Source organism: Procambarus clarkii, chromosome 36 (assembly GCF_040958095.1).
Source record: "Procambarus clarkii isolate CNS0578487 chromosome 36, FALCON_Pclarkii_2.0, whole genome shotgun sequence".
NCBI classification, from domain to species: Eukaryota; Metazoa; Arthropoda; class Malacostraca; order Decapoda; family Cambaridae; genus Procambarus; species Procambarus clarkii.
Window position 1 is genome coordinate 949591 of NC_091185.1, and position 12490 is coordinate 962080.

A 12490-nucleotide genomic window follows, 5' to 3' on the forward strand; every position below is an offset into this window, starting at 1 on the left:
TATGATTCGAAGTTAAAATCCTTAAATTTGGTTTAATAGTGACTTTTTTCACGTTTTTTATGTAGTTTGATATTACGTAAATATATTCATTTTTACCAATATTTCGATACTATTTCATGTAGTATCACGATATGTGATTTGGCCTTCAAATCTCAGAATTTTGCATAATATTGAATTTTAAGCAAGTTTTCTTGCATTTTCTTCCGTACTAAAAATCATCGTATTTAGTAATATTTTGACGTTTATCATCTCCCTTTTCCTTTATGTGATATAAACAAAATAACATCGAATTAGGCAATATTTTGCAGTTTTTCCACGTTTTTTGAGTTTCCAGTTTATTGGTATTAATTCAATAAATATACGATAAAAATGATACAAACACAAAATTGATTATATAATAACCTTAAATACTTCATTTTCAATCATCTATTTGTTTCTCGTTGAAATACTGAGTAAGATATTGAAAAGGGGAGAAGTTCGGATTTTATTGCATATATCGACGATTCAGCCGAAATAGAGCGGTTTTACGTGTACATCTTCCATAGGTAATATAAACGAAAAATCAGGAACATTTTAATTAATTCTAATGAAAACACATTGATTTTTATCATTTGTATTGGAAACAACATTGTCATATGTCTTTTCTTGGATCTAAATAATACGAAACCTGGCTGTATGATTCGACGTTAAAATCTTGAAATTTGGAATAATATTGAATTTTTTCACGTTTTTCATGTAGTTTAATATATTATTTTTTACCAATATTTCGATACTATTTCATGTAGTATCACGATATGTGATTTGGCCTTCATATCTCAGATTTTCGCATAATATTGCATTTTAAGCAAGTTTTCTTGCATTTTGTTTCGTACTAAACATCACCGAATTTAGCAATATTTAGACGTTCATCATCCCCCTTTTCCTTTATGTGATTTAAACAAAATATCATCGAATTAGGCAATGTTTTGCTGTTTTTCCACGTTTTTGTGAATTTCCAGTTTATTGGTATTAATTCATTAAATATACGATACAAATCATACAAACACAAAATTGATTAGATAATAACCTAAAATACTCCATTCTCAATCATCTATTTGTTTCTCGTTGAAATACTGAGCAAGATATTGAAAAGGGGAGAAGTATGGTTTTTATTGCATATATCGACGTTTCAGCCGGAATAAAGCGGTTTTACGTGTACATCTTCCATCGGTAATATAAACGAAAAATCAGGAACAATCAGGAACGTTCATTCTAATGAAAACACATTGATTTTTATCATTTGTATTGGAAACAACATTGTCATGTCTTTTCTTTGATCTAAATAATACGAAACCTCGCTTTATGATTCGAAGTTAAAATCCTTAACTTTGGTTTAATAGTGACTTTTTTCACGTTTTTTATGTAGTTTGATATTACGTAAATATATTCATTTTTACCAATATTTCGATACTATTTCATGTAGTATCACGATATGTGATTTGGCCTTCAAATCTCAGAATTTTGCATAATATTGAATTTTAAGCAAGTTTTCTTGCATTTTCTTCCGTACTAAAAATCATCGTATTTAGTAATATTTTGACGTTTATCATCTCCCTTTTCCTTTATGTGATATAAACAAAATAACATCGAATTAGGCAATATTTTGCTGTTTTTCTACGTTTTTTGAGTTTCCAGTTTATTGGTATTAATTCATTAAATATTCGATACAAATCATACAAACACAAAATTGATTAGATAATAACCTAAAATACTCCATTCTCAATCATCTATTTGTTTCTCGTTGAAATACTGAGCAAGATATTGAAAAGGGGAGAAGTATGGTTTTTATTGCATATATCGACGATTCAGCCGAAATAGAGCGGTTTTACGTGTACATCTTCCATAGGTAATATAAACGAAAAATCAGGAACATTTTAGTTCATTCTAATGAAAACACATTGATTTTTATCATTTGTATTGGAAACAACATTGTCATATGTCTTTTCTTTGATCTAAATAATACGAAACCTCGCTTTATGATTCGAAGTTAAAATCCTTAAATTTGATTTAATAGTGACTTTTTCACGTTTTTCATGTAGTTTGATATTACGTAAATATATTCATTTTTACCAATATTTCGATACTATTTCATGTAGTATCACGATATGTGATTTGGCCTTCAAATCTCAGAATTTTGCATAATATTGAATTTTAAGCAAGATTTCTTGCATTTTCTTCCGTACTAAAAATCATCGTAATTAGTAGTATTTTGACGTTTATCATCTCCCTTTTCCTTTATGTGATATAAACAAAATAACATCGAATTAGGCAATATTTTGCAGTTTTTCCACGTTTTTTGAGTTTCCAGTTTATTGGTATTAATTCAATAAATATACGATAAAAATGATACAAACACAAAATTGATTATATAATAACCTTAAATACTTCATTTTCAATCATCTATTTGTTTCTCGTTGAAATACTGAGTAAGATATTGAAAAGGGGAGAAGTTCGGTTTTTAGTGCATATATCGACGTTTCAGCCGGATTAGAGCGGTTTTATATGTGCATCTTCCATCGGTAATATAAACGAAAAATCAGGAACATTTTAGTTAATTCTAATGAAAACACATTGATTTTTATAATTTGTATTGGAAACAACATTGTCATATGTTTTATCTTGGATCTAAATAATACGACACCTGGCTTTATAATTCGACGTTAAAATTTGGAATAATATTGACTTTCTTTACGTTTTTCATGTAGTTTGATATTACGTAAATATATTCATTATTACCAATATTTCGATACTATTTCATGTAGTATCACGATATGTGATTTGGCCTTCATATCTCAGATTTTCGCATAATATTGCATTTTAAGCAAGTTTTCTTGCATTTTGTTTCGTACTAAACATCACCGAATTTAGCAATATTTTGACGTTTATAATCCCCCTTTTCCTTTATGTGATTTAAACAAAATATCATCGAATTAGGCAATGTTTTGCTGTTTTTCCACGTTTTTGTGAATTTCCAGTTTTTTGTTATTAATTCATTAAATATACGATAAAAATGATACAAACACATAATTGATTAGATAATAACCTAAATACTTCATTTTCAATCATCTATTTGTTTCTCGTTGAAATACTGAGTAAGATATTGAAAAGGGGAGATGTTCGGTTTTTATTGCATTTATCGACATTTCAGCCGGAATAGAACGGTTTTACGTGTATATCTTCCGTACACGTAAAACGGAATTATATTCCGTAATATAAACGGAAAATCAAAAACATTTTAGTTAATTCTAATGAAAACACATTGATTTTTATCATTTTTATTGGAAACAACATTGCTATTTGTCATTTCTTAGATCTAAATAATACGCAACCTCGCTTTATGATTCAAAGATAAAATCCACAAATTTGGTATAATAGTGACTTTTTCACGTTTTTCATGTAGTTTGATATTGCGTAAATATATTCATTTTTACCAATATTTCCATACTTTTTCATGTAGTATCATGATATGTGATTTGGCCTTCATATCTCAGAATTTCGCATAATATTGCATTTTAAGCAAGTTTTCTTGCATTTTGTTTCGTACTAAACATCATCGAATTTAGTAATATTTTGACGTTTATCATCCCCCTTTTCCTTTATGTGATTTAAACAAAATATCATCGAATTAGGCAATATTTTGCCGTTTTTCCACATTTTTGTGAATTTTCAGTTTATTGGTATTAATTCATTATATAAACAATAAAAATGATACAAACACAAAATTTATTATATAATAACCTTAAATACTTCATTTTCAATCATCTATTTGTTTCTTGTTTAAATACTGGGTAAGATATTGAAAAGGGGAGAAGTTCCGTTTTTATTGCATATATCGACGTTTCAACCGGAATAGAGCGGTTTTACGTGTACATCTTTTTTCGGTAATATAAACGAAACATCAGGAACATTTTAATTAATTCTAATGAAAACACATTGATTTTTATCATTTGAATTGGAAAAAACATTGTCATATGTCTTTTCTTGGATCTAAATAATACGAAACCTGGCTCTATGATTCGACGTTAAAATCTTGAAATTTGGAATAATATTGACTTTTTTCACGTTTTTCATGTAGTTTAATATATTCTTTTTTACCAATATTTCGATACTATTTCATGTAGTACACGATATGTGATTTGGCCTTCATATCTCAGATTTTCGCATAATATTGCATTTTAAGCACGTTTTCTTGCATTTTGTTTGGTACGAAACATCACCGAATTTAGCAATATTTTGACGTTTATTATCCCCCTTTTCCTTTATGTGATTTAAACAAAATATCATCGAATTAGGCAATGTTTTGCTGTTTTTCCACGTTTTTGGGAATTTAAAGTTTATTGGTATTAATTCATTAAATATACGATAAAAATGATACAAACACATAATTGATTAGATAATAACCTTAAATACTTCATTTTCAATCATCTATTTGTTTCTCGTTGAAATACTGAGTAAGATATTGAAAAGGTGAGAAGTTCGGTTTTTATTGCATATATCGACGTTTCAGCTGGATTAGAGCGGTTTTACGAGTACATCTTCCATCGGTAATATTAACGGAAAATCAGGAACATTTTAGTTAATTCTAATGAAAACAAATTGATTTTTATCATTTGTATTGAAAACAACATTGTCATATGTCTTTTCTTGGATCTAAATAATATGAAACCTGGCTCTATGATTCGACGATAAAATCCTCAAATTTGGAATAATATTGACTTTTTTCACGTTTTTCATGTATTTTGATATTACGTAAATATATTCATTTTTACCAATATTTCGATACTATTTCATGTAGTATCACGATATGTGATTTGGTCTTGAAATCTCAGAATTTCGCATAATATTGCATTTTAAGCAAGTTTTCTTGCATTTTCTTCCGTACTAAAAATCATCGAATTTAGTAATATTTTGACGTTTATCATCTCCCTTTTCCTTTATGTGATATAAACAAAATATCATCAAATTAGGCAATATTTTGCTGTTTTTCCACGTTTTTTGAAATTCCAGTTTATTAGTATTTATTCAATAAATATACGATAAAAATGATACAAACACAAAATTGATTATATAATTACCTTAAATACTTCATTTTCAATCATCTATTTGTTCCTCGTTGAAATACTGAGTAAGATATTGGTAAGGGGGAGAAGTTCGGTTTTTATTGCATATATCGACGTTTCTGCCGGAATAGAGCGGTTTTACGTGTACATCTTCCATCGGTAATATAAACGAAAAATCAGGAACATTTTAATTAATTCTAATGAAAACACATTGATTTTTATCATTTGTATTGGAAACAACATTGTCATATGTCTTTTCTTGGATCTAAATAATACGAAACCTCGCTTTATGATTCGAAGTTAAAATCCTTAAATTTGGTTTAATAGTGACTTTTTTCACGTTTTTCATGTAGTTTGATATTACGTAAATATATTCTATTTTACCAATATTTCGATACTTTTTCATGTAATATCACGATATGTGATTTGGCCTTCAAATCTCAGAATTTCGCTATATATTGCATTTTAAGCCAGTTTTCTTGCATTTTGTTTCGTACTATAAATCATCGAATTTAGTTATATGTTGACGTTTGTCATCCTCTTTTCCTTTATGTAATTTAAACAAAATATCATCGAATTAGGCAATATTTTGCCGTTTTTCAAGGTTTTGGTGAATTTTCAGTTTATTGTTATTAATTCATTAAATATACGATAAAAATGATGCAAACACGTAATAGATTAGAAAATAATCTTAAATACCTCATTTTTAATCAACTATTTGTTTCTCGTTAAAATACTGAGTAAGATATTGAAAAGGGGAGAAGTTCGGTTTTTATTGCATATATCGACGTTTCATTTGGAATTGAACGGTTTTACGTGTACATCTTCCGTCGGTAATATAAACGGAAAATCAGGAACATTTTAGGTAATTCTAATGAAAACACATTGATTTTTATCATTTGTATTGGAAACAACATTTTCATATGTCTTTTCTTGGATCTAAATAATACGAAACCTCGCTTTATGATTCGCATGTAAAATCCTCAAATTTGGTATAATATTGACTTTTTTCACGTTTTTCATGTAGTTTGATATTACGTAAATATATTCATTTTTTCCAATATTTCGATATTATTTCATGTAGTATCACGATATGTGATTTGGCCTTTATATATCAGATTTTCGCATAATATTGCATTTTAGGCAAGTTTTCTTGCGTTTTGTTTCGTACAAAATATCATCGAATTTAGCAATGTTTTGACGTTTATCATCTCCCTTTTCTTTTTTGTGATTTAAACAAAATATCATCGAATTAGGCAATATTTTGCCGTTTTTCCACGTTTTTTTGTGATTTTCCAGTTTATTGGTATTAATTCATTAAATATACGATAAAAATGGTACAAACACATAATTGATTAGATAATATCCTTAATTACTTCATTTTCAATCATCTTTTTGTTTCTCGTTTAAATACTAAGTAAGATATTGAAATGGGAAGTTCGGTTTTTATTGTATATATCGACGTTACAGCCGGAATAGAGCGGTTTTACGAGTACATCTTCCATCGGTAATATTAGCGGAAAATCAGGAACATTTTAGTTAATTCTAATGAAAACACATTGATTTTTATCATTTGTATTGGAAACAACATTGTCATATGTCTTTTCTTGGATCTAAATAATACGAAACCTGGCTCTATCATTCGACGTTAAAATCCTGAAATTTGGAATAATATTGACTTTTTTCACGTTTCTCATGTAGTTTGATATTTCGTAAATATATTCATTTTTACCAATATTTCGATACTATTTCATGTAGTATCTCGATATGTAATTTGGCCTTCAAATCTCAGAATTTCGCATAATATTGCATTTTAAGCAAGTTTTCTTGTATTTCCTTCCGTACTAAATATCATCGAATTTAGTAATATTTTGACGTTTATCATCTTCCTTTTCTTTATGTGATATAAACAAAATATCATCGAATTAGGCAATATTTTGCTGTTTTTCCATATTTTTGAGATTCCAGTTTATTGGTATTAATTCAATATATATACGATAAAAATGATACAAACACAAAATTGATTATATAATAACCTTAAATACTTCATTTTCAATCATCTATTTGTTTCTCGTTGAAATACTGAGTAAGATATTGAAAAGGGGGAGAAGTTCGGTTTTTATTGCATATATCGACGTTTCAGCCGGAATAGAGCAGTTTTACGTGTACATCTTCCATAGGTAATATAAACGAAAAATCAGGAACATTTTAATTATTTCCAATGAAAACACATTGATTTTTATCATTTGTATTGGAAACAACATTGTCATATGTCTTTTCTTGGATCTAAATAATACGAAACCTGGCTCTATGATTCGACGTTAAAATCCTGAATTTGGAATAATATTGACTTTTTTCACGTTTTTCATATAGTTTGATATTACGCAAATATATTCATTTTTATCAATATTTCGATACTATTTCATTTAAATCACGATATGTGATTTAACTTTCAAATCTCAGAAATTCACATAATATTGCATTTTAAGCAAGTTTTCTTGCATTTTCTTCCGTACTAAAAATAATCGAATTTAGTAATATTTTGACGTTTATCATCTCCCTTTTCTTTTTTGTGATTTAAACAAAATATCATCGAATTAGGCAATATTTTGCCGTTTTTCTACGTTTTTGTGAGTTTTCAGTTTATTGGTATTAATTCATTAAATATACGATAAAAATGATGCAAACACGTAATTGATTAGATAATAAACTTAAATACTTCATATTCAATCATCTATTTGTCTCTCGTTGAAATACTGAGTAAGATATTGAAAAGGGGAGTAATTCGGTTTTTATTGCATATATCGACGTTTCAGCTGGAATTGTGCGGTTTTACGTGTCCATCTTCTATCGATAACATAAACGGAAAATCAGGAACATTTTAGTTAATTCTAATGAAAACACATTGATTTTTATCATTTGTATTGGAAACAACAATTTCATATGTCTTTTCTTGGATATAAATAATACGAAACCTCGCTTGATGATCCGAAGCTAAAATCCTCAAATTTGGTATAATAGTTACTTTTTTCCCGTTTTTCATGTAGTTTGATATTATGCAAATATATTCATTTTTACCAATATTTCGATACTATTTCATGTAGTATCACGATATTTGATTTGGCCTTCATATTTCAGAATTTCGAATAGTATTGCATTTTAAGCAAGTTTTCTTGCATTTTCTTTCGTACTAAAAATCATCGAATTTAGTAATATTTTGACATTTATGATCTCCCTTTTCCTTTATGTGATATAAACAAAATATCATCGAATTAGGCAATATTTTGCTATTTTTACGCATTTTTGTGAATTTCCAGTTTATTGGTATTAATTCATTAAATATACGATAAAAATGATACAAACACAAAATTGATTATATAATAACCATAAATACTTCATTTTCAATCATCTATTTGTTTCTCGTTGAAATACTGTGTAAGATATTGAAAAGGGGAGAAGTTCGGTTTTTATTGCATATATTGACGTTTCAGCCGGAATAGAGCAGTTTTACGTGTACATCTTCCATCGGTAATATAAACGAAAAATCAAGAACATTTTAGTTAATTCTAATGAAAACAAATTGATTTTTATCATTTGTATTGGAAACAACATTGTCATATGTCTTTTCTTGGATCTAAATAATACGAAACCTCGCTCTATGATTCGACGTTAAAATTCTCAAATTTATAATAATATTGACTTTTTCACGTTTTTCATGTAGTTTGATATTACGTAAATATTTTCATTTTTACCAATATTTCGATACTATTTCATGTAGAATCACGATATGGTATTTGGCCTTCATATCTCGCCTAATATTGCATTTAAGCAAGTTTTCTTGTATTTTGTTTCGCACCAAACATCATCGAATTTAGCAATATATTGACGTTTATCATATCCATTTCCTTTATGTGATTTAAACAAAATATCGAATTAGGCAATATTTTGCCGTTTTTCTACGTTTTTGTGAATTTTCAGTTTATTGGTATTAATTCATTAAATATACGATAAAAATGATGCAAACACGTAATTAATTAGATAATAAACGTAAATACTTCATCTTCAATCATCTATTTGTTTCTCGTTGAAATACTGAGTAGGATATTGAAAAGGGGAGAAATTCGGTTTGTATTGCATATATTGACCTTTCAGCTGGAATTGTGCGGTTTTGCGTGTACATCTTCTATCGGTAATATAAACGGAAAATCAGGAACGTTTTAGTTAATTCTAATGAAAACACATTGATTTTTATCATTTGTATTGGAAACAACATTGTCATATGTCTTTTCTTGGATCTAAAAACTACGAAACCTCGCTTTATGATTCGAAGTTAAAATCTTTAAATTTGGTTTGATAGTGACTTTTTTCACGTTTTTCATGTGGTTTGATATTACGTAAATATAATCATTTTTACCAATATTTCGATACTTTTTCTTGTAATATCACGATATGTGATTTGGCCTTCAAATCTCAGAATTTCGCATATTGCATTTTAAGCGAGTTTTCTTGCATTTTGTTTCGTACTATAATTCATCGAATTTAGTAATATGTTGACGTTTGTCATCCTCTTTTCCTTTATGTGATTTAAACAAAATATCATCGAATTAGGCAATATTTTGCCGTTTTTCAAGGTTTTTGTTAATTTTCAGTTTATTGTTATTAATTCATTAAATATACGATAAAAATGATTCAAACACGTAATAGATTAGAAATTAATCTTAAATACCTCATTTTTAATGAACTATTTGTTTCTCGTTATAATAGTGAGTAAGATATTGAAAAGGGGAGAAGTTCCGTTTATATTGCATATATCGACGTTTCATCTGGAATTGAACGGTTTTACGTGTACATCTTCCATCGGTAATATAAACGGAAAATCAGGAACATTTTAGGTACTTCTAATACATACATACAGGTACTTCTAATAGGTACACATGGATTTTTATCATTTGTATTGGAAACAACAATTTCATATGTCTTTTTTTGGATATAAATAATACGAAACCTCGCTTTATGATCCGAAGGTAAAATCCTCAAATTTGGTAAATTAGTGACTTTTTTCACGTTTTTCATGTAGTTTGATATTACTTACATATATTCATTTTTACCAATATTTCGATTCTATTTCATGTAGTATCTCGATATGTAATTTGGCCTTCAAATCTCAGAATTTCGCATAATATTGCATTTTAAGCAAGTTTTCTTGTATTTTCTTCCGTACTAAAAATCATCGAATTTAGTAATATTTTGACGTTTATCATCTTCCTTTTCTTTATGTGATATAAACAAAATATCATCGAATTAGGCAATATTTTGCTGTTTTTCCATATTTTTGAGATTCCAGTTTATTGGTATTAATTCAATATATATACGATAAAAATGATACAAACACAAAATTGATTATATAATAACCTTAAATACTTCATTTTCAATCATCTATTTGTTTCTCGTTGAAATACTGAGTAAGATATTGAAAAGGGGGAGAAGTTCGGTTTTTATTGCATATATCGACGTTTCAGCCGGAATAGAGCAGTTTTACGTGTACATCTTCCATAGGTAATATAAACGAAAAATCAGGAACATTTTAATTATTTCCAATGAAAACACATTGATTTTTATCATTTGTATTGGAAACAACATTGTCATATGTCTTTTCTTGGATCTAAATAATACGAAACCTGGCTCTATGATTCGACGTTAAAATCCTGAATTTGGAATAATATTGACTTTTTTCACGTTTTTCATATAGTTTGATATTACGTAAATATATACATTTTTATCAATATTTCGATACTATTTCATTTAAATCACGATATGTGATTTAACTTTCAAATCTCAGAAATTCACATAATATTGCATTTTAAGCAAGTTTTCTTGCATTTTCTTCCGTACTAAAAATAATCGAATTTAGTAATATTTTGACGTTTATCATCTCCCTTTTCTTTTTTGTGATTTAAACAAAATATCATCGAATTAGGCAATATTTTGCCGTTTTTCTACGTTTTTGTGAGTTTTCAGTTTATTGGTATTAATTCATTAAATATACGATAAAAATGATGCAAACAAGTAATTGATTAGATAATAAACTTAAATACTTCATATTCAATCATCTATTTGTCTCTCGTTGAAATACTGAGTAAGATATTGAAAAGGGGAGTAATTCGGTTTTTATTGCATATATCGACGTCTCAGCTGGAATTGTGCGGTTTTACGTGTCCATCTTCTATCGGTAACATAAACGGAAAATCAGGAACATTTTAGTTAATTCTAATGAAAACACATTGATTTTTATCATTTGTATTGGAAACAACAATTTCATATGTCTTTTCTTGGATATAAATAATACGAAACCTCGCTTGATGATCCGAAGCTAAAATCCTCAAATTTGGTATAATAGTTACTTTTTTCCCGTTTTTCATGTAGTTTGATATTATGTAAATATATTCATTTTTACCAATATTTCGATACTATTTCATGTAGTATCACGATATTTGATTTGGCCTTCATATCTCAGAATTTCGCATAATATTGCATTTTAAGCAAGTTTTCTTGCATTTTCTTTCGTACTAAAAATCATCGAATTTAGTAATATTTTGACATTTATTATCTCCCTTTTCCTTTATGTGATATAAACAAAATATCATCGAATTAGGCAATATTTTGCTATTTTTACGCATTTTTGTGAATTTCCAGTTTATTGGTATTAATTCATTAAATATACGATAAAAATGATACAAACACAAAATTGATTATATAATAACCATAAATACTTCATTTTCAATCATCTATTTGTTTCTCGTTGAAATACTGTGTAAGATATTGAAAAGGGGAGAAGTTCGGTTTTTATTGCATATATCGACGTTTCAGCCGGAATAGAGCAGTTTTACGTGTACATCTTCCATCGGTAATATAAACGAAAAATCAAGAACATTTTAGTTCATTCTAATGAAAACACATTGATTTTTATAATTTGTATTGGAAACAACATTGTCATATGTCTTTTCTTGGATCTAAAAACTACGAAACCTCGCTTTATGATTCGAAGTTAAAATCCTTAAATTTGGTTTGATAGTGACTTTTTTCACGTTTTTCATGTGGTTTGATATTACGTAAATATATTCATTTTTACCAATATTTCGATACTTTTTCATGTAATATCACGATATGTGATTTGGCCTTCAAATCTCAGAATTTCGCATATTGCATTTTAAGCGAGTTTTCTTGCATTTTGTTTCGTACTATAATTCATCGAATTTAGTAATATGTTGACGTTTGTCATCCTCTTTTCCTTTATGTGATTTACAAAATATCATCGAATTAGGCAATATTTTGCCGTTTCTCAAGGTTTTTGTTAATTTTCAGTTTATTGTTATTAAATCATTAAATATACG